The 24,235-nt window shown below is 41.3% G+C and overlaps 1 long non-coding RNA gene across 5 annotated transcripts in view; it reads left to right on the top strand.

The window, feature by feature from the left end:
- LOC126988783 (uncharacterized) overlaps positions 1–24,235 on the top strand; it is a 144,344-nt gene that overhangs the window by 94,420 nt on the left and 25,689 nt on the right. For 2 of the 5 annotated variants that reach the window (XR_007742520.1, XR_007742521.1), the window contains 2 exons: positions 2,220–2,636; positions 15,390–15,588. This is a non-coding gene — a long non-coding RNA (uncharacterized LOC126988783). The remainder of the gene's footprint in view (positions 1–2,219; positions 2,637–15,389; positions 15,589–24,235) is intronic. The other 3 variants (XR_007742524.1, XR_007742523.1, XR_007742525.1) reach the window with 2 other exon arrangements.

Genomic DNA, 24,235 nt, shown 5'->3' with positions numbered 1-24,235 from the left:
AGTGAAGGATGTTAATATTCCTGTTTTTCTAAGTGTGGGAGGCTGCTCAAGGGTAAAAAAAAAAAGATGCAAAAAACTCTGCTAATCCTAATGATGTAAATGACGGTGAACGACCAGGCACTTGTAGTAAACGTAATGATGGTGGTAGTAGTAGTAGTAACAGCAGTAGTAGTAGTGGTAGTAGTAATAGTAGTAGTAGTAGTAGTAGTAGTACATTAGAAACAGAACCGGGGTATATATATAATGTCGTCGACCTTAGCGGTGGGGCGTGCGTGGCCAAACTCTCGCCGTGCCTGGTCCATGACACGCCGACGGGTTCCACGAAATCTGTCAGGACGTCATTGGTCTTGCACGCGAGGCACTCGTAATGACATGCCAGTGACTTTATACTCGCCTTCGCAAATACAAGAATCGGTTTTGTGCGCTATTTCGGGAGTGAACTGCTGGAAATACAAATAGAATGAGTAGCTTTCACGGGCACGCCACTCTCCTGTCCAATGCTCGCAGTGACGGATAGGCACCAGTCACGTGACCCCGCTTGCTGTTGTTGTTGTTGTTGTTATTGTTTGTGGCTTGTTTTCATCGTGAACGGGGAAGAAATAATAGTCTAGTAACCATGTTCTTATTGAGAAAGAAAGAAAGAGAGAGAGAAAAGGAGGGAGTGAAAGAAAGGAATTTAGAGAGTGAGAAAGACAGACAGGAGAAAAAGAAAATAAGAAAGAAAGAGAGATAAAGAAAGAAACAGGAAAAAAGAAAGAAGGAAGGAAAGAAAAGAATGAATAGAGAAAGAAAAAGAGGAGAGAGAGAGAGAGAGAGAAAAAGAAAGAAAAAGAGAGCGAAAGACAAAAAGAAAGAAAGAAAGAAAGAAAGAAAATAAAGAAATAAAAGAATGTAGACTATCACCGGTCGCACAAAAGTCAAGGGCCGCGTGTGACGACCCAACTGTCACGCGGGCGGCCGGCTAATCAAGTGCAAACAAATATATTGGTGTTTGCTCGAGCGTGTGTTTGCCCGGTCGACAAACACTCCCGGCCGAAGGTAATGCGTGTGATTTAACCTTTGTCAATGCCTGTCAACCAAACCGACCCGCACGCAATGATCAGCAGAATATAACAGTAGATTGTGACCGATATGGAAAGTGTGCGTCAGTGTTTCTTTAAAGTCTCTGTTTGTCTCTCTGTCTCTGTGTCTCTCTTTCTCTCTCTCTGTCTCTATCTGTTTCTCTCTCTCTCTCTCTCTCTCTCTCTGTTTTTGTTTTTTTCCTTCTTTCATTTTATTTGTTTGTTTCTTTCTTTTTTCTCTTTTTTCCTTTTTACTTCCCATGTTTCTTTCTTTCTTATTTTCTTTCTTTTCTTTTTCTCTCTGTCTATCTATCTATCTATCTATCAATTACTATCTATCTACATATTTCTATCTATCTGGGTTTTTTTCATGTATGTTTGTATTTTTTTATAGTTAAGAAGAAAACTCAAAGGCAAAAACATATATCGAATAAAAAGACCGCTAAGTGTGTAGACCTGCTTATGAGTATGTGCATTCTCTCTATACAAACGCTGCTGGTGAACACAAAACCTTCCTTGGGCCGGCGTTGTGTTCCCCGGGCCGGCGCGAGGCAAGGCGCTGCTGGCCGCTGGGTAGTCCATTACCGGCGCCGGGCTAATAGTTGTATCGCGTCGGCCAGGCGTGCGCGGCGGCCGGTGCTGGGCGGCGCGATAGCGAAATTCCGTCTGGTAAATATGGGCCACGGTTTGTTTTGTAAATAAGATGCAAAATGCCTTTCACGCGTTCAATTCATTCGAGTTCCGTGTATACAAAGGCCGCTCAGTTGAGATAGATTGCTGTCAACTCACGGGCATGATTTTTATAGTTTTGTGATCGTTATTTTCTCTCTTTGTATCGCTTAGTTTATATGTGTTTGCTGTTATACTTCCCTGTCAGGCCGAGAAACTGAGAAAATGGATAGATAGGTAGATAGACATTGATAGTTTGGTAGATACATAGATAAACATATAGACAGATACAGACAGATAGTTAAAACAGACAGACAGACAGACAGACAGACACATTAATTTCATCATCTAATACTTTTTAATCCACCTGTTGTGCTTTCTCCTATTAATGTGTCCTAACCATTGCCATTTCTCTACATTAATCGCCTTTATTATGTCCTCTACTATTGTTTTCATATCCATTCACGGGTTTCCTTATATCCATTACAGCAATACCCAACAGTACAGTTCCATGGCGACCGAAGGGGCAGCATGTCGGGTCTGGCAGCGTATCAAGTAGATGGAAAAAATACGGAGCCTGAGACGAGTGTGGCAGCACGGTGGGACACATGGGAGAAAGGGAGAGAAAGAAAGAAAGTAAGAAAGAGAGAAAAAAGTGGGAGAGAAAGAACGTCACGCTTCCCTCCCCGTGCCTGCCTCGCCTCGCCTTCCCCTGTGACTCTTTCCTCAGGCTAATCCATCTCCACACGTCACTGCCAGCCGTGTATTGACAAACGTGGGTGATGTACTGGCCGCCGTGACGCAGACTGGGCCGCGGTGCAGACTGAGGGGCCTGGTAATGCTTATAGCGAGGGACGCGTGTTCGGTCCCCGCATGAAGATGATTCCAAGGCGAGACGAGAGCAAGGTCGGTATTATGACACTTTCGGTTTTCACATCAGCCATTTCTAAAGGTCAAAGAGGGGATCAATCGGGTTCTAATGAGAGTTTCTTTAGGTTCCGAGCACAGAAGAAGGGTCACACTACCACCGGGGTCATAAAACTACTCCTGGAAATGCCCACAACTCCTACGAAAGCCTTGTCAAATAGGTGTTCTTGGGCAACAAAATGTCTTATAATGCGACCCTTAGAGCACTGGAGGTTCCTTTAAGGTGGTGTCTGTTCATCCGTTTCTCTCTTTTAACTGCATTTGAATATCCATGTTTCATCTATTTCTCTGTCCATTTCTGTCTATCTAACCAGCCGTCTACGCGCCGTGTCTCTGAAAAATTAATGTTGGAAGTTTGAATGAAAGCTTTTTGTTATGAATGTTATGGGGAATGGTTAGTTTTACGTCCAGAGGATGAGGATGACATATAGAGTGTGTGGGCGGAGAGAATGGGGGTCAGGTTACCAGTTGTTGCTTGCCTAGTGTGTGTGTGTGTGTGTGTGTGTGTTTAGAGGAAAGGAGACAGCTAAAGAGCAAAAAAAAGGAAGCAATAATAAAAAAAAAACCGTTACTCGCTGCTCCCAAAAATAATCAAAAGAGGCGGCCGAAAGAGAGGTCAGAGGTGTGTGTGTGTGTGTGTGTGTGTGTGTGTGTGTACGGAGCCCCCATAAGCAACACACAACAGCCAGTCACGTTATATTGTTACAGCAAGGGGAGCAGCTCAAGGGCGAAAAACAAAAACAGGAACAAAAAGGCCGGCTAGACGCGACTCCAACAAAAGAAAATTGAACGAGAAGCCGAGAGAGAGGTCACAATATCTTATATCATTAACTTCCCCCACTGTGCAGTACTAATATTGAAGTTAACATAGCTAAGTCAGGCACAAATTATTTCATAAGAGCACAAACATAACGGTAACAGTACTAATCTTGACGTTAAAATAGCTATGTTAGACACACATTATTTCATGAGAGCTCAAACATAACGGTATTTACGGTAACAAGTTCGCTGGGTCTTGAGGCGGCGCGGAGTGAAGGGTGTGTTCGAGACGCTCCGATCTCGGGTTCAGTCTGGGCTTGACACTTCGCGCGCCTAACCTGAGTGATACAGGATCTACGCATCACTCAGCCGCCCTACTTGGTATATACGCAAAGACCAAGGTATCGGATTCCTAGTGTTCAGGTTCACAAGCCCGCTGATGCCTAACAAGCGTAGAATCAAAGTTGGTTCAAAGTTTCAGCTCGAAGGATCTCTCTATACATGATCAGAACCCATTAGCGCTCTCACTGATCCATCATGTGCCAGTGCTGAGTGATGTGATCGTGTCAGCCAATGGGGGCAAAGTTCCTCACCCCCATTTCCGGTTTTCCTTATATCCATTACAGCAACACCCAACAGTGCAGGCCCGTGGCGACCGAAGGGGCAGCATGTCGGGTCTGGCGGCGTAACAAGTATAGATGGAAGAAATTCTGTACCCCCTACCTTTTTCCCCTTCCTCCCCTCCCCCAGCTCTCCTACCCTCTTACCCCCCTTTTCCCTCCCTTCCCCCAACGCTGCCGGTATCTCAGCCCTGCATACATTCCCTCCGTCAGCCAATATGGTTAACGTCACCCGCGACCTTCACCGAGCGGGAGTTACTTGCATTGCGTTTGTGTTTATTAGTGACGCAGAAACGTCTTAATGGGTGCCGAGGCTTAGTAGTGTGTGTGCTTATGTGCGTATCCTTGGACCGGGGCAGACAGCGTAGCGGCGGAACCCCAACCCGAGGCGCCCCCAGTCCACTTACCCCGCCAACACCCCCACCGCCAAGGCCCGCTGGTAAGTGTTCACCCCCACGGATTATATTAGTACGCTCAATTAGACGGTGTTGATTATATGCTGAACACAAATACCTGATACTGGTCATTTTAGTTAACAGGACCATTTCGTTGCAAGTCTTAGGGGCTAGTTGGTATTGTAAAACACTTTCGCTTCTCACATCACCTATTTCTGAAGGTCAAAGCGGGGGTCAGTCGGGGTCTAATGAGTGTTTCTTCAGGTTCACGGTACAGAAGAAGGGTCACACTACCACCAGGGTCACAAAACTACCCATGGAAATACCCACAACTCCTACGAAAGCCTTGTCAAATATGTGTTCTTGGGTGGAGATATGTCTTGTTATATGACCCAATGTTAGACTCTTAGCTCCTCCAGCCACAACATTTACACAAGTATCTACTGTTTAAGAGGCCCGTATTCTCAGAGGCTTACGGCTCTCAACAACTATTTCCCAAGGCCAAAAAGGAGATTAGTCGGGTTCTCATGAGTGCCTGTCACGTTCATGGCGCAGAAGCCTTGCCAAACTATCACTGGACTCATTAAACTACCCGTGGAAGTACTAACACCACCTCTACGAAAGTATTATCATATGTGGGCGTGTTAGCTCCGAAATGTGTGATAATGTGGATCTGAGGGATGAGTGAAGCGCTCCAGTCACTCTTATGCGAGGTTGCGTCACCGTCCCTTGGGTCATGCAGTAAGGGTTGTTGATGTTCGGTTGTGGTCCTGCTAGCTAGAATATGTTACAGGCATTTGGTTATGTATTAATTATTGACTGATGTGTTTATCAAAAGAGGCGGCCGAAAAAGAGGTCAGAGGTGTGTGTGTGTGTGTGTGTGTGTGTGTGTGTGTGTGTGTGTGTACGGAGCTTCTTTTGCCCTTGATGTGTTTCCTTTGCTGTAAAAAAAATAATTCCTTGTGTGGTTTTCTCAGGTTATTGATGTGGTTGCTTGGAAGAACAGCATTGATATTTCGTGGTATTTTTGCCGTCATAACGATTTTGTACTTAAAGGTGTGGTTATTTTGATGTTATTTTGCACTTCCAGCTTGTACTTATTATTAATTGATGCGTTTGTTTAACATATATTTTTTGCTATGACCATTTTGTTGTTGATTTAGGTATTGGTGATTTAGATGTTGACTTATTTATTTTCTTCTTTATTTACTATGTTTACGTCGAGGGGGGTCAAGATTCCCTGCCAAAATATAGTTATCGGTATGCTTTATTTATTTATATTTATTTATTCATTATTATGTTGCCAATTTATGTATTTTCCATTTTTTTGTTATTTATGTATTCGTCTGTGTATTTGTAACTTTTATATCACTTTTATGGTGTTATTGATTTATTCGAGCGATATATTTACTGGTACAATACACGTGTTGTTGGCAATATGTGTGTGTGTGTGTGTGTGTGTGTGTGTGTGTGTGTGTGTGTGTGTGTGTGTGTGTGTGAAGGTGAGCAGATATGTGCATTCGTATGTTTTCTATCTATCTATCTCTATCTATCTGTCACTATCTATCTACACACACACACACACACACACACTTTCTGCAAAAAAAATAAAAAAATAAAATTCCTGTCTGCCCGTGATCCAGACTCAACTCAACACCCTCGTAATTAACAACAACAAATTATTAGTATTTATTTCATATCAACAGTACACGCGATTCATTAAGTAAAGCGTCAACATATTTTTTTCCCTTGTCGCCCTGAAAATATATGAGCTCCTGCTATTTAATTAGTAATGGTTTTCCTCGTACAGTCCGCGATCAGTCTTACAGTCTTACATCACACCTCTGTTATATAATGGACACTATAGGAAGGAAAGGAAAGAGAAGGGAAGGGAAGGGAAGGGAAGGGAAGACAAGGGAAGGAAAGGAAAGAAAAGGAGAGGTAAGGGAAGGGAAGGGAAAAGTATTGAAGGTAAGGGAAGGGAAGGAAAGAGAAGGGAAGGTAAGGGAAGGAAAGGAAAGAGAAGGGAAGGTAAGGGAAGGAAAGGAAAAAGAAGGAGAGGTAGGGGAAGGTAAGGAAAGAGAAGGTAAGGAAGGAAGGAAGGAAGGAAAGGAAGGAAGGAAAGGAAAGAAGGAAGGAAAGGAATGAAAGAGAAAGTAAAAGAAGGGAAGGAAAGGAAAGAGAAGGAGAGGTAGGGGAAGGTAAGGAAAGAGAAGGGAAAAGAAGGGAAGGAAAGGAAAGAGAAGGGAAGGAAAAGAAAGAGAAGGGAAGGGAAGGGAAGGAAAGAGAAGGGAAGAGAAGCGAAGGAAAGGAAAGAGAAGGAGAGGTAAGGGAAGGGAAGGGAGAAGTAGTTGAAGGTAAGGGAAGGGATAGGTAGGAAAAGGTAAGATCACAAAAAATACTACGGTACAAACCTGGATTATGGAATTCGGTTCAATGTTACGTGGTTAAGTTATTTGCGGGATTTTTTTTTCATTTTTGTTTTCTTTTTTCCTTTTGCCCTTGAACCGTTTCCTTTACTGTAAAAAGAAAAATTCCTTGTGTTGTTTTGCAGGTTATTGATGTGGTTGCTTGGAAGAACAGCATTGACATTTCGTGGTTTTGATAGATTCTTCATAATGGTGCTTGATGGAATAACTGAACTATTTCGTGTTTTTTGATAGATTTTTGACTTACATAATCGCTGGGTTCTATAACTTTAATCTCTCGTGGTACAGATCGCCCTTTTTGATGTGGCCGCTTGGTTGAATAACTTTAATCTTTCTTATTTCTGAGAGATTACTAATATCGTCGCTGGGAGTGCTTTTAATTCTTATATACATGCTATTCATATGTATCTCTATTCTATATTTTCATGGTCGATTGGCAGACTAACCTTATATACGTATTAATAATGTCAGTTGATGGTAAAACTTTTATTCTGACAAGCATTCTCACATAATTAACTGCTGTTTCGGCCACCTCTTCGGATTCTTTACAGGAGCAGCGAATAGCGGGCTTTTTTTTATTATCGTTTCCTTTTTTTGTGCCCTTGTGCTGTCTCCATTGCTGTAAAAAAAAAAAAAACTGTATCCTTCGAGAACTATGACGTAACCTAACCTAACCTAACCTAACCTAACGTAACAACCTAACCTAACCTAACCTAACCTAACCTAACCTAACCTAACCTAACCTAACCTAACCTAACGTAACAACCTAACCTAACCTAACCTAACGTAACAACCTAACCTAACCTAACCTAACGTAACAACCTAACCTAACCTAACCTAACGTAACAACTTAACCTAACCTAACCTAACGTAACAACCTAACCTAACCTAACCTAACCTAACCTAACCTAACGTAACAACCTAACCTAACTTAACCTATCGTGTTACCTTCCCTAGGCTCCCCTTCCGTGCCATGCTACCCTAACAAACCCTTGCCTTACGTAGCCTAACCCTCCTTCCCCCGCGCGCCAGACCGCCTTGTTCCGGGAAGGGAGGCGGCGGCTGCTTGTCCCGCCCTTCCAGTCGCCACCTTGCACCGGCCAGTGACCTTTTGTTTCCCCGCCCTCGTCTGGGAAAACTATCCGCCGCAAAACTCCCGCACCGCCTCGTTATAGTAATGATGGCAATGAGGGGAAGGCGGCGGTGATGCTGCAAGTGGTGGTGGTGGTTGTGGTGATGGTGGTGGTGGTGATGGTGGTGATGAGGGCAGGGTTGATGATGATGTTGAGGATGAAAATAGCTTAAATAATAGAAAAAATAATAATTCTTCTTCTTCTTCTTCTTCTTCTTCTTCTTCTTATTATTATTATTATTATTATTATTATTATTATTATTATTATTATTATTATTATTATTATTATTATTATTATTATTATTATTATTATTATTATTATTATTATTATTATTATTTTTACTGTTATTGTTATTGTTATTGTTATTATTATTAGTATTAGTGGTAGTAGTAGTAGTAGTAGTAGTAGCAGTAGTGGTAGTAGTAGTTGTAGTAGTAGTAGTAGTAGTAGTAGTAGTAGTAGTAGTAGCAGTAGTATCAAGATAATAATAATGAACTGTACTAATCACTAAAACTCTTTCAATATGATTTTCTCTCTAAAAAGAAGTCTCGTTAATCAGCTGTTCGTCTCCCATATTAATTCCTGTATGTTCCCAGTAAAACCTCTCTTATTCCAGCTCATTCCAGTGATATCCATGACACTAATACAAGAGTTAATCAGTGCTTCTGCTGTGTAATTTCCCCTTATGACTCGAGGGGAGCTTCAAGACGACCTTCCGATATTTTCAAACTTTTATTCTCTGGTCAAGGTCAATGTCATACTGTTTTTTTATGTTTGTCTTCCTGTATTTTATCTTTCCTATGATTTGAACGTTTTTGAGAAGTGAGTATCAAGATCACTTTCTAATCTTCTTTTAGTACATGCACTTTGTTTGTGGGATCAGTACTGTGCAGGCTATATTTTGTTTTGCCTTTCAAGATCAATATTATGTAGTCTTTTTTATATTTTGCCCTTCAGGATCAAAATTATGCAATCTTTTTCTATTTTGCTCTTCAGGATCAAAATTATGCAGTCTTTTCTATTTTGCTCTTCAGGATCAAAATTATGCAATCTTTTCTATTTTCCTCTTCAGGATAAAAATTATACAATCTTTTTTTACTTTGCCCTTCAGGATAAAAATTATGCAATCTTTTTCTCCGTTTTGCAGTCTTAATTTCTGTTTTGCCTCTTACAATCAATATCAGGCAGTCTTTTTTATATATTTTGCCCTTCAAGATCAAAATTATGCAATCTTTTTCTCTGTTTTGCCCTTCAAGTTTTATATTGTGGTCTTAATTTCTGTTTTGCCCCTACAATCAATATCAGGCAGTCTTTTTTTTTATATTTTGCCCTTCAGGATCAAAATTATGCAATCTTTTTCTCTGTTTCGCCCTTCAAGTTTAATATTGCGGTCTTAATTTCTGTTTTGCCTCTTACAATCAATATCAGGCAGTCTTTTTTATATATTTTGCCCTTCAAGATCAAAATTATGCAATCTTTTTCTCTGTTTTGCCCTTCAAGTTTAATATTGTGGTCTTAATTTCTGTTTTGCCTCTTACAATCAATATCAGGCAGTCTTTTTTTTGCTATTTTGCCCTTCAAGATCAAAATTATGCAATCTCTTTCTCTGTTCTGCCCTTTAAGTTTAATATTGCGGTTTTAATTTCTGTTTTGCCTCTTACAATCAATATCAGGCAGTCTTTATTATATATATTTTGCCCTTCAAGATCAAAATTATGCAGTCTTTATATCTATTTTACCCTTCAGGATCAATATAATGGAGTTTTTCTTTCTGTTTGTCTTGCCCTATAAGCTGCATCCTTCCATGTAAGACTAACACAGCGAGGGAGAAGCGGCACCATATAGTTTCAAAGCGACGTTATACAGGGAAGGTGTTTCGCCGTTAAGTGTTTACGAGACGCATGGGCGGCACCGTTGCCAGACTGGTGTACTTAGATCATCGTGCTTACACATTTTTGACACGATGATCTCCAAAAGACATCCGGAATTAACGATTGTAATGATAACTATAAATGAGTCTCGTTATTTGGGTGTAGGAGAAAGTTTTTGAATCGGAAGTCGGTAGAAAGAAGAGTCTGAGTAAGGCAATCTGGCAACGCTGATGGCCGGGGACGTCAACAGGTGGCAGGCAGGTAGGCGGGTGATAGACGGAACGTTTTTACGAGGGAGGCAAACGGCAGTGATAGCGTGATGAAGGTGACACGCTTAGGGCGGGGGCGTAGGGAGAAAAGCGGGAAGTAAAGCCGGGTAGTGGAGTTTTCATACACGGCGCCACCTGTAGGAGTGTTTTTTTTATTAGTTATTCGAACGTTGAAGTTATTGTTATATTTCTTATGAGTAGCCTTGAATTGAAGAGCTATTGATAAACTTGCAGGGATGTATCTTATGTACTTATTCCTGTTTCTATTGTCATGTTTGTTTGTTTTAAGCGACCATTGTGAACAGAGAGAAAAATAGGCAACTGGAGACAGACAAACAGACAGATGACGAGACAGACTTAATCACATATATACACGGAATTGCAGGCGGATTTTACAATAGAACACTGATAACACGGAAACACAGACTTAAAAACAGTTACAGAAATAGAAACACACAGGTAGGCTAATTTAAAGGTTGAAAAATGGCTTACAGATATAACATTGCTTACATAGGAGAAAGCGAATACATAGAATGACCCACGAAACACACACATACGCATTAAGACAGGTACAAACGGAGACAGAAAAAGTAGAGAGACCGACAGACAGACAGACAGATGACGAGACAGACTTAATCACATATATACACGGAATTGCAGGCGGATTTTACAATAGAACACTGATAACACGGAAACACAGACTTAAAAACAGTTACAGAAATAGAAACACACAGGTAGGCTAATTTAAAGGTTGAAAAAAGGCTTACAGATATAACATTGCTTACATAGGAGAAAGCGAATACATAGAATGACCCACGAAACACACACATACGCATTAAGACAGGTACAAACGGAGACAGAAAAGTAAAGAGACAGACAGACATACAGACAGATGACGAGACAGACTTAATCACATATATACACAGAAACGCAGGGAGATTTTACAATAGAACACTGATTACACGAAAACACAGACATATTAACAGTTACAGAAATAGAAACACACAGGTAGACAAACTTTAAGGGGTGAAAAAAGGCTTACAGATATAACATTGCTTACATAGAAGATATACATAGAATAACCCACGAAACACACACACACACATATACATTAAGACATCTACATATTGAGAGAGAAAGGCCATAAGAGAACAGGATTATAATATGTTTTCCACTTAACCCGCTGCTGTTCCTCTCTCTTCCTCCCCCTCTCCCTGTCCCTCCCTCCGTCTGTGTACCTGTGTTTGTCTTCTATATCTTATTACTTACTCGTAGATTAGCGAGGCTCATAAAAAACTCCAGCATTATTAACGTAACGGAAGATATGAAGATTTTAAAATCGGTTAGTAATTGGTGAATGCAGGGAGATATCTGAGTGCGGAAAAGAGACGGACAGGAGTTGAGGGAGGACACAGGCGGAGTGGAAGAGAAGGAAGGAAGGATAAGGTATAAAAAATAGAAGAGGAAGGAAAAAATAACGAAGAAATGGAATCCAGGAAACAGGGGAGAGAGAGAGAGAGAGAGAGAGAGAGAGAGAGAGAGAGAGAGAGAGAGAGAGAGAGAGAGAGAGAGAGAGAGAGAGAGAGAGAGAGAAGAGAAGAGAAGAGAAGAGAGAGAGTACGACAATCTGGCAACGTTGAATTAAGGACAGCTATGTGCGTATAAATCCATCTAAATATCTATCTATCTATCAATCTAACTAACCCTCTGTCTATCTATTTAATTCTCTCATACTATTCAGCCACTGATCGTTCCAACTTCTGTCCTTATCTTACACTCATTTGCTATTCTTCATTATTTTAACTTTTTTTTATCACATTTTTTTCTGCACCTTAATGATAGGTATGTAACCCCCCCCACCCCCCCTTCTTTTTATTCCCTTCCCATATCCCTTCCTGGACCCCTCCGCGAGCTCTACTACTCTGCGTATATTTCTTACCCTGTTCCCCTTTCCCCTCTCTTCGTCCTTTTGCAGTCATATTTTTCTCCGCTTCTTCCTTCCTTGTTTTCCTCTCTTTTCCTCCCCCTCTCCCAGTCCATCGATTTTTTCTCTCCCCCTCAAGCTATCTGTGTATATGTGTCTCTCTGTTATATCTTGTCTCATCTATGTGTTCTCTCTACGATCTTATTTGTCTCCTTGTTTAGATTAGTCTGTGTTAATAGTTTGTCCGTCCTTTCTCTTCTACCTCCCTTTTTTTCTCCTCTTCAAGCTGTCTGTATGTATGTGTATATATATCCGTCCTCTTGAGCTTGTCCTATCTAACCTAACTTATATGTCTCATTGTATTGTTCAGTCTGTTTGGTTTCTCAATATGTCTGCCTGATGGTTTAGTCATCCGCATCCTGTTAGGTAAAATCCATGTGTTTTAATGTTTGTGTGTGTGTCCACCTCCTTCTCTGTCTGTCTGCTTTGAGTACGTTTCTCTCTCTAGTCTGCTCTTTCTCTAACCTCAGTATCTGTCTGTTCGTATGTTCGTGCACATCTCCGCCTTCATATACGTCTGTCTGTCTCTCTGTCTCGTCTTTCATTACTTGGTCACTAATCTGCTCTTTCCTAGTCTCTCTCTGTCTTTGTCCTTAATTCAACGTTGCCAGATTGTCGTACTCAGCCAGCCTCTTATGTTTGCCGATTTCCGACCCAAAAACTGCCTCCTTGACCCCAATAACTGCCTTCATATATAGTTATCGATAAAACGGCTAATTATTGGTGTGTTTTGGCACTTGGTATGGCTCAGGAACCGGTAAAAACGAGGCTCTGAGTACGATAATCTGTCATCCGTGGTCCCTGTGTCTATGTTTGTCCTCATCTCAATATCAGTCTGTCTTTCTGTCCCTCTGTCTGTCTGCTCTTGGATTAGTTCGTCTATAGTCTGTTGCTCTTTTTTGGTCTCTCTCTCTCTCCGTGTATTCATTCGTATCTTGTCGCTTTAAGCCGCTCTTTTGTACGTCATTGATTTTGGACGGAGGTTCCTTTCTTCTTTAAACTCTAACCTTTCCCGTATGCCTCCGTGCGCCCGTCTCTGTCTGTCTCTGTCTCTGTCTCTGTCTCTGTTTCTGTCTCTCTCTCTGTCTGTCTGTCTCTGTCTCTGTCTCTGTCTCTCTGTCTCTCTCTCTGTCTGTCTGTCTCTGTCTCTCTGTCTCTCTCTCTGTCTGTCTGTCTCTGTCTCTGTCTCTCTCTGTCTGTCTGTCTCTGTCTCTCTGTCTCTCTCTCTGTCTGTCTGTCTCTGTCTCTGTCTCTCTCTGTCTGTCTCTGTCTCTGTTCTTATTTGTCTCTTCTTCGTAGAGAGAGAGAGAGAGAGAGAGAGAGAGAGAGAGAGAGAGAGAGAGAGAGAGAGAGAGAGAGAGAGAGAGAGAGAGAGAGAGAGAGAGAGACAGAGAGAGAGAAAGGAAATAAGAAAGAAAGAAAGAGAAAGAGAAAGAGAAAAAGAGAAAGACAAACAGGCGGGCTCAGTTCGCGTGACCTAACAAGGAAAACGAACCGAAACGAAGACAAACAGACGCTAAGCCAAATATAAAGAGAGAAAAATACAAACATTGACCGGAAGATACAGGCGCAGACGCCCTTAACTAACTCTTAGGTGATTCCTCTTCCCTCGTTGCTAATAATTTAATGTGAGGTCTTTAGATTGATGAGTTTAGACAGCTTCAGTTTGACTCTTTACCAGAACAAACTCCAGACACTTAACAAATCAAATCAAACTGCAAGCACTTCATAAATTAATGGTATATAAAACCCACTATTACTACAACTATTAATTTCTATGACTACTACTACTACTACTACTACTTTTACTGCTACTACTACTACTACTACTATTACCATGACTACTTTTTCACGTTTGTTCTATAGCGATTGGAGGCTTTCTTGATAATGCCTGTTGGTCGGCCCTAGCTTGTCAGTAGCGCAGGGAAATGTTTTATAGTGGCGCCATTCTTGCTTGGCTCATGATGCTCCCAAGAACTCCACCTGATCCTCTTGAGAGTGTTTCGCTAGAGTCCGGGTTGATAGGTGGTCTTCAGGACAGCATGTGGGTAGTCTTGGGTTAGGTTAGATTAGGTTAGGTTAGGTTAGGTTAGGTTAGGTTACTACTACTACTACTACTACTACTACTACTACTACTACTACAACAACAACAACAAAAAGTACTACTACTACTACTACTACTACTACTACTACCACTACCACAAATAACAAAAATAATCATGGGTGAGGGATATTGTATAAACCATGGCTGTCTATATTTCTTCTTTTCTTGCGGGGTCGAAGCAACGCCCAGGAGAGAGTCGTGATGTAAAGGGGGACAGAAGGGAGAGTGTGGAGTGTGTTGCGTTCATGGGACAGGCGAGAGTTATGGGAAGCGGCCGTGAGGGAGGGAAGACTGGTCGTAAGGGGCGCAGGGTGAGCCGCCGCCTGGACCAGAAGTCATGAGCCGCGCGTCTGAAGTGTTCCCCGTGCGCTCGTCTTTCCTTACTCTGTGTTTGTGTGAGTCAACCCTTCCAACGTGTTTTTGGGAGACGTTTTCTATTTATATAAGGCCGTGTGTCGTGGTGTCTTTCTCTTCCCTCCTCCAGTGTTGTTTTTTGTAAGCTTGTCTATTATGATACGTCGTTTGGTAGTTAGTGAAGATATATTAAATGGATCTAACAGCTTAAAACGGTCGTATGAGCTCCTCTTCTTGTCCTTCTTCGTCTTTTTCAGCATCTTCTTGTTCCTATTTTCGCTTTTTTTTCTTATTCCTTATCTTTATCTTGTTCTTGTTGTTCTTGTTCTTCTTCTTCGACTTCTTCTTCTTCCTCTTCCTCCATTTCGCTGTATTCTTGGGTCTAAATCATATTTTTGGAACGGTTTTTCTTGCTCGAGTTTATGAGGTCAGTTTTTACACGGGTTATGCTTTTCTGAGGGTTACTACTACTACTACTACTACTACTACTACTACTACTACTACTACTACTACTGATAACACCACTCCAGTTTTAATACCACTAGTTTTAACACCCACGAATATACAAACGTTAAAAAGCTCACTCAATTACTCCTCTTACTCAATCGTCTATTTTCACTCCTACTCTTTACTATCGCTCTCTCGTGTTACTCCTGGTGGTAAAATGGACTCCGATATACTTCTCTTCTTCTCCCCTCTCCATCTTTATCTCTCCCTCCATTTCTCCTCTTTCCCTTCACTACTCTCTTCGCTTGGATTCACACTCGGTCATCCTAAACTGTTCTCTCTCTAACCTTTGCTTTATTCTGTGCAGGCGCTGGCAAGATGGAAGAGGCGGTAGGCGGCGTGTTGAAGGGTGGCATGGAGACTGCTGGGAGTGAATCTATCTGACCAAGCCGTACGGGAAGGTCGAGAAAGGCTGAGCCGCCGCTGATTATTAAACGACCTTTATTACCAACACCAGCATTACCAACAACAGTACCACAACGGGCCATCATCGCTGAACGTGTGAGGTAAAGAACAACCTTCCTCTTTTGTCTTCTTTTTTTGCTTGTCATTTTTCTTCAGTGCGTTATGGGGTGGTAAAGGTTCTAAAAGCTCATTCTTCAATACGTTATAATGTGCTCGAGGTTCGTTCTTCAATGCGTTATATGATGTGGAGGTTCGTTTTTCTTATATGTTTATGTGTGTGTTTCCCAACGTTCATGCAGGAGGTATTCCCTCGATACCAATGCGTTCAAGTATTCACTTTTACGCTCATATTTCAGACCTTTTTCTATTCGCTCTCTTTCCTTATGTGCAGGGAAAGGAGGGGCAGAGAGGGTTGGGGTGAGGAATGAAACGTGGAGGAAGAGGAAAGGGAATGAGAGGAAGGGAAGGTGTGGAGAGAGGAGAGGAAGAGAGAGGCTGAAAAGGGGAAGGAAAGGTGGGAGAAGAGGAGAGGAAGAGAGAGGCTGGGGATGGAATAAAAAACGGGAGAAGAGGAAGAAAGGAAGAGAGAGGTTAGGGAGAAGAAATGAAAGGTTAAAGAAGAGGAGGAAAGGAAGAGAAAGGTTAGGGAAGGGAAAGAAAGATAAGAGAAGAGAAAATGGAGAGAGAGAGGCTGGGGAGGAAAGAAAGAGAAAGGTTAGGGAGAGAAAGAGAAGATAGGAGGGAAGGAAGTGATGGTTTGCGGAGAGGAATACAAGGTTGAAGAAGAGGGAAGAAAGAGAGGGTGGAGAGATGAGTGAAATATATAAGAGGAAAAGGAGAGAGAAACTGGGGAGAGGAAGAGAAGTTGGGAAAAAAATTAAATAAAGAATGAGAGGTGGTTGAAGAGGGAAAACAGAGAGGGATTAAGGAGAGGATTAGAGGGTGGTAGAGGAGGAAATGAGGTTGAAAAAGGAGAATGAAACAGACCAGGGAACACGAGATAGGGAGACCAACACAACTTAAGCGGCTTCGTGAATGTGGTTGTTATTTTCACACATCAAAGGAGAAACAAAGCAAGGGAACACAAGGAATCCCATACAAGGGTACCCTCCAAGAGTTTGTGGTTATATTTATACAGGAAAAGGATAACAAGGGACAGAAATAAATAGCAAGGGACACATTGAACCCCGGACAAGTGGAGATGCTTGGTGAATGTCGCGACACAATAGAACAAGGGTTACATAACAGAACAGTACAGGGGTAACAGGGGTAACCTAGCAGAACATAAGGGAGGTAACAGCAGATAACAGAGGTGGGGTAACATAGCAGAATAGAACAAGACAAGGGTAACAGAACAGGATAGGAATAACATAGTAGGGAACACGAGAAGCCCCATACAAGGGTAACTGTTCATGGTATAGCTCGTGAATGACAAAAGGCGGCAAAAAAAGACCCTACAACATAGCCCTTTGACCAGGAACACAAATCTACGGTACAAGTCATCCACCTTACATATAAAAGATAATCGAGAGGCCAACACAGACGCAGAGATGAAGGCAAAAGAGGAAAAAATAGCAGACAGGGCACTAAAGGAAGGAGATGTGAGAGGAATTGAGCGGCTCGTTAGCAATTCAGCGGAAAGTATGAAGGATGTGAACTGGTGGAAGAATGATCATGTCTTGTGTCAGAGTGAGGTACGGAAATTAGGAAAAAGGAAAGAGAGGGAAGAGAAGTGAAGGAGGACCAATGGAGAACAAGGAAAAAAAAGGTTGATATAGGAAGATTTGGGAAAAGAGAGGAAGAAGAACAGGAGGGAGGGAATGAAGGAGGATGAATGGAAAACTAGGAAGGAAAAGCTTGAGATTGGAAGAGGGAGACGATCAGAGAGAGGGAATGAAGGAAGGCAAATGAAAAACAAGGAAGAAAGAGCAAAAATATAAGAAAAGAACAAAATAAGGGTAGAAAAAGAATAGGAAAAATAGGAATAAGATAAAAATGAACTACGAAAATTAGAAAAAGACAGAGAGAGAGAGAGGGAGAAGAACAGAGGGAGGAAGGGAAGGCAAATGAAAAAAAAACAACAAAGAAGAAGTTGAAGCATAAGAAAAAAACAAAACAAAGATTGGATAAGATAGGAATGATGAGCGGAAATTACGAAGAGAGAGAGAGAGAGAGAGAGAGAGAGAGAGAGAGAGAGAGAGAGAGAGAGAGAGAGAGAGAGAGAGAGAGAGAGAGAGAGAGAGAGAGAGAGAGAGAGAGAGAGAGGAAGAAGAAGAAGAAGAAGAGCAAATGAAAACCAAGAACGAAGAGCCTGAAATATGTGAAAAAAATACGCAAAAATAGGAAAAGGATAGGAGAGATTAGAAGACATGTATCGGGTAGAAGGATTTGAAGGGGGGACTAGTAAAGGAAACTTGGAAAAGAAGACAGCGGGATGAGAACGAAGGGAGAGAAGGAGGGCGAACAAATAAAAATCGAAAAAGAAAATCGCTAAAATATATATAACAAAACAGAGGAAAGATAAGAAACACGATAGGAACGAGAGAAGGACAGGCATAGCATAGGAAGATGTGAAAGATGACTTGTAAAGGATTATAGGCAAAACAAATATGGGACGAATCAGTTCTGCAAAGGTAAAAAAAATAGGAAAAAATGGATTGAAAAAGATATTACTGAGTCAGAAAAAAGGCGAGTAACAAGAACTTTGATACGAAAATAGAAAAAAATGGAATATCGTGATGGAAAAAAAAAGTATTACAGATTTAGATGAAATAAAAAGTGTTTGAAAATAAGAGAAAGAGATAGATAGATAGGTAAAGAAAGGGAGAGACAGAAAGAGAGAGGGAGAGAAAGGGAAACACACACACACACACACAAAGAGAAAGAAAATACAAAAAAACAGACACACGGCGAGAGACAAAAACCTCGCGTTGTCAAAGAGCGTAGAGGGATCGAATCAAATAATATACGGGTTGGGATAGATCAAGGATTCTAAGCCCATTGCAGATCACGTATGGATAAAAAAAAGAGGATCGTGAGGGTGAAAGCTGGATTGCGAAGCTGGGAAAGACGAGGAAAAGGGACGAGGCAGGAAAGGGAGAGGCAAGAACAGGGAAATAAAGAGAAGGTGGAATTTAAGCCTGCAAAAAACGAGGAGGGAAGGGAATGAAGAGAACGAGGATATGGAAATAAAAGGAGAAAGAGATTGAGAAGGGAAATGCAAGGAATAATGGAGAGAAAAGCTTAGGGAGAGATCTTGCAAGGGTTGAACTGATAATAAAGAAATTCGGACTGTCTGGAAATTACAAGGAGAGTATTTTTTCTTTATTATTTTTTACAGCAGAGGAGAGAGTAAAAGGGCGTAAAAAAATAAAATAATTAAAAAAAGCCCGCTACTTACTGCTCCTAAAATTGATGATGGTAGAAAATATAAAGAAGAGAAAAGAAATATGGAAATTAAATAAGAAAAATTCGGAAATGAAAGGAAAAAAAAACGAGGAAAAAACTGCAAGGAAAATATATGAAAAGCTCACTAACGAATTTTGTAAAGGATAATCTTATAATGGAGGGAAAAGAAAATCAATATAGAAATTAAATAAGAAAGATACGGAAATAAAAGGAAAAAAAGATATTGAGGAAAAAAAACGCAAGGAAAATATATGAAAAGAAAAGCTCACTAACGAATTTTATAAAGGATAATCTTATAATGGAGAAATACGAGCCAGCTAAAAAAAAAAAATATTCGTTACCCCTTACTTCATATGCACAGAGTACTGATGCAAACTCTGTGCGTACTGGGCAGTGATATATTTTTTTCACACGGCTGTAAAGAACGTTGCATTTCATTATTTGTTAACGATCTCCCACAAACTAACAACACACGTCTATCACTGTATTTTTATTTTTCTACGTTTGCCTTTTGTGCTAGTAGACTAATTGGATGGAGCCTGTTGGTTGGCCCCACCTTGTTACCGGCGCAGGGGAGTGTTTTACAGTGGAGCCATTCTTTCTTTTTACAGTGGCACCAGTTATGCTTGGTTCCTGCTGCCCCCCGGAACTCATTCTTGATTCACTGGACGGTTTCTTCTAGAGTCCGGGTTGATAGGAGGTCTTCAGGACAGCATGTGGGTAGTCTTAGGCCACTAGGCGGTGATTAATCCTATTGTGAGAGTTTTACAAGAGTCCGGGTTGATAGGAGGTCATCAGGATATGTGGGTAGTCTTAAGCCACTCGGCGATGACTGAAAATGGTCAGTTTGTAGAGGCGGGTGGGACTCGAACACGGGTCTTTCAGGACAGGCAATATCCACTCAGCCACCGTCTCTCTCACGTTTGTATATGTAACTCGTTGAGGACTGGAGAGAGAGAGAGAGAGAGAGAGAGAGAGAGAGAGAGAGAGGCAGGAAAGATGGGGAGGAAAGGAATATGGAAAGGATTGCTGGAGATAAAAAATAAAAAAAAAGCAAAACCCTGACAAGATGAACGAGGAGGAGAAAAGAAAATCATGCAAGGAACGCAGGAACGGACGAACGAACACACACAACGGAGGCTGGAACGAGGAGAGAAAAATTCGGAATTGTTTTAAAATTGACGCAAAATAAAGAAAAATGAAAAAAAAGAAGATAAAAGGAAGACGAAGGGAAGGAAGGAGAAACGAACAAAAATAAAAGAAAAATAATAGAAAAAATAGAAGAAAATGGGGGAGAGAGAGAGAGAGAGAGAGAGAGAGAGAGAGAGAGAGAGAGAGAGAGAGAGAGAGAGAGAGAGAGAGAGAGAGAGAGAGAGAGAATATAGACAGTGGGAAGAGATACGAGGAAAGGTAATTCTGGGGAGAGTTATAGATCGACGGAGGGGAAGGAATAAAGTCTCGGAAGGGAAGGAGAGAGAAAATTGATAGAGACTGATGGAGAGGATGAAAAGTGACCCTGTGTGTGTGTGTGTGTGTGTGTGTGTGTGTGTGTGTGTGTGTGTGTGTGTGTGTGTGTGTGTGTGTGTGTGTGTGTGTTTTGAGTTACCTCGTTATTTTACCATCTCGTCTTTTTCCTTCTTTTCCTGTACTTTCTCCTTCTTCCCCCTTTCTCTTTTTCCTTCTTTTCCTCTCCCTCCTCCTCCTCCTTCTCCCTTTTCCTGCTTCGTTTCCTCCTCCTTCTTCTCCCCTTCTGTTTTTTCCTTTTTTTCCTCTCCTTCCTCCTCCTTCTCCTTTCCTTCCTTCCTTCTGCTTCGTTTCCTCTTCCTCCTCCTCCTCGTTCTTGTGTGCGTGTCTGTCTGTCTGTCTGTCTCTTTCCATCATAACATTTGTTCCTTCATTCTTTCTCAACGCCACGCTTCCCCTCCTTATTGCCTCACATTCCCTTGCCCAGCCGTCTCCTTATATATGTCTTTCTTCTTTCACAATCAGTTACATACGTTTTTCTTTGTCACTCTCGTCCTTCTTCACCGGTTCTTGTCTTTCCCCTTGTCTGTTCCCTCACGTATATGTCTCTTCTCTCACAATTTGTTACACGGTACTTTCTATCACCTCCTCTTCCCGTTATGAACAGTATAAAGTACCGGGGATCGAACTCGTGTCATCCGTGTCGAAATCAGGGGAGCATACCTTCAACGCCACCGGCCATTTCTGCGACCTGGTACCTGACGCCCCTCCTCTCCTTCCTCGTCCTTTCTTCCTTTTCCCCTTCTCCTTCTTTCCTTCTCCTCCCCTTCGTTCTTCCCTCCTCCTCTCTCTCCTTCCTTCCCATCCCTCTGTTCCTTTTCGCCTGCATCTCCCCTCCTTCCTTCCTCTTCCTCCTCGTCCTTCTCCTTTTCTTCCTCCTCCTCCTCCTCCTCCTCCTCTTCCTTCTTCTCCCCTCCTTCTTCTTTTCCTCTTCCTCCTTCTCTTCATCTTCCTACCCTTCCTTCTTCCCCTTCTCCTTCTTTTCCTCTTCCCCCTCCTCCTTGTCCTCTTCATCTTCCTCCCCTTCGTTTTCCCCTCCTACTTCTCCTCCTCCTCCTCCTCCTCTCTACAGGGTATCACGTGGACGCCCTTTCAATAAATTACAGTTCGCGGGCATAGGAGTCAATCAGCCTGCCAGGATAAGAGATTGGCTCACCGTAAAACACAGCGTCTCTTGCTCAACGGACAGGCTCGGAGCGGCGCCCTGTCATCAGTGAAGTGCCGTAAGGATCGACGTTGGGGCTCCATGTTTTTATTATACACATTCACGGCGTAAAAGTCAGACTAAAATCCCTTATATCAAAGTTCCCTGATGCCACTTTTAAACCCGGTAGCAGCGACAGGCCAAATTTGTGGCCTTACCGTGTATCAGCGATGGGCCAAATTTCTGCCATGATACAAACCTCCCAAAATAGGTGATGCATAAACTGATCACACATGCGTTGATATATATTATGAAATGGTTTGCGTGAGTGATGATTCTTTCTCATTATTTAACTTAGAGGGGCCTTTAACCTAACCTAACCTAACCTAACCTAAGAAACATGACCCCCACAGCTACCGGGTTAATAAGGTGGAAAGGCCCTCGTGGGAGCCAACCGCGAGATTATACAGAAAGACCTTGACCGAGATATTTTGTCGTCTGAGAAGTAGGACATGACCTTTGATATTGGCTAATGTAGAGTCTGTAAGTCCATCAATAAGTCATTCACTACTGGAACAACCTCCCCATACAATAAGTTAGTGCAAAAATGGCGAAATACTTTAAACATTGCATTGACTGTTACTTCGTTGCATCAGGAGTTCTCTTGTATAGGTTAGAAAGAGATATTTTTTTGTTAATTCTGCAATATATACAAATACCTGACCATAGACTAAGTGACCAATTCCGACAGCTTCAGTATTAGCCTGTATGCTTTCTGTTGCCTGTTCTTTAATGTTTCCATGTTTCCTCTCCCTGCTAATCCTTTTCTTCCACCTCCTTCTCTTCCTTCCTCTCCTCCTCCTCTCCTCCTCCTGCTTCCACTTCATCATCCTTTTTCTCCTCCTCCTCCTCCTCCATTATTCCTTTTCTCCGCCTCCTCCTCCTCCTCCTTCTCCTCCTCTAACTCTTCCTTCTTTTTCTCCTCATATTCCTCCTCTGTTTCTTCTTCCTTCCAGCTCCGCCTCCTCCTCGATCTTCTCCCCTCCTCCTCCTCCGCCTCCTCCTCTAACTCTTCCTTCTTTTTCTCCTCATATTCCTCCTCTGTTTCTTCTTCCTGCCTCACCTTTGTCATGCCGCCGCCTGCTATCCGCCGCTCTATCTTCCTCCTCTCATGCAGAGATCCCCATCACCCACAAGTTTATATTCCTTTCTCTCCTTCTCCTCCGGTTTCTTCTTCCATTTTTCGGATTATTTCTTTTTATGAGGGAGACTTGGGTATATTTTTCTTGTTTTCAGTCTTTTTTTTTTTGTTCTTTTTTCCATCAAGGCTTAAGAATATTTGGGTCTTATATAATCTACCGTATTTTGGGACTCAGATTTTGCCCTCACTTAATTTTTAGTTTCTTTTGTGTTATCTTGTTAGTGTTTATCTTGTTTTCATTTCTTTCTAACATAATTTCTTTTATTCTTTTCCTTCTACAGTTTCTTCCATTTTTTCGGATTATTTCTTTTTATGAGGGAGACGAATATTTTTTTTCTTGTTTTCACTCTTTTTCTTTTGTTCTTTTTTAGTGTCTTTTGTGTCTGGTACTTGTGTTTTCTTGTTATTGTTTATCTCGTTTTGTTTTCTTTCTCATTTTCCTTTCTATTATTTTTTCTTTACTGGGCTTATGTTCCTTTATTTCCTTGTCCTCTAGAATCTTTCCATTTTTCGTGTTATTTTTTTTTATGTGGGAGACTTGGGTATCTTTTTTCTTGTTTTCATTCCTTTCTTCTTTTCTTTTCTTTCTTTTCTTTATTTCTCATTTCTTGTATTATCTTCTACTTTTGAGACTACATAATTTATTTTCTTTCTTTTTCCTGTATTTTTTCTTCCATTTTTCGTGTTATTTTTTTCTGTTGTCTTTTTTGTTTCTTATTTTCTCTCTCTTTCCTTTTTTTTTATGGAGTTTTCGAATTATCTCATGTTTTGGGTACTTGTATTTTTATCATATATATATTTGTTTCCTTGTATTTTCTCTCCCTTTCTTTTAATTTGTATGTTTTTCTCTCATTTTTCGTATTAACTTTTTCCTCCAGGCTAATAATGTCTTTCCTTCTCTTCCATTTTTCTCTCGTTTTCTTGAATTTTCCGTATATTCTTTTATTTCTGGAACGTTATTTTATCTTTCTTTCATATATCTTCCTGTATTTTTTCCTCATTTTCTTTGTTTTCCATTCTTCGTATTATTTTATTTTATTTCTTTTTTCTTTCTACTTTTCGTATTTTCTGTTATTTCTTGGACGATTTTTTCATATATTTCTGTGTATTTTCTCTTCCTTTCTCTGTTTTCCATTTTTCGCAGGATAGATACAGATAGATAGATAGATAGATAGAGAGAGAGAGAGAGAGAGAGAGAGAGAGAGAGAGAGAGAGAGAGAGAGAGAGAGAGAGAGAGAGAGAGAGAGAGAGAGAGCGAAACTAATTAGAAGATAGAAAGTCAGTCTGTCACTCTGTCTGATTGTATTCGTTTATACAAGTGTGTGTGTGTGTGTGTGTGTGTGTGTGTGTGTGTGTGGGTGTGTGTGTGTGTGTGTGTGTGTGTTTTTTTTCTCTCTCTCTCTCTCTCTCTCTCTCTCTCTCTCTCTCTCTCTCTCTCTATCTATCTTTTTATTTTAGCTCATCTCGTTTC

The sequence above is a fragment of the Eriocheir sinensis genome, chromosome 70 (genome assembly GCF_024679095.1).
Source record: "Eriocheir sinensis breed Jianghai 21 chromosome 70, ASM2467909v1, whole genome shotgun sequence".
Classification (NCBI taxonomy): domain Eukaryota; kingdom Metazoa; phylum Arthropoda; class Malacostraca; order Decapoda; family Varunidae; genus Eriocheir; species Eriocheir sinensis.
This window is presented reverse-complemented; position numbering and strand designations above follow the sequence as displayed.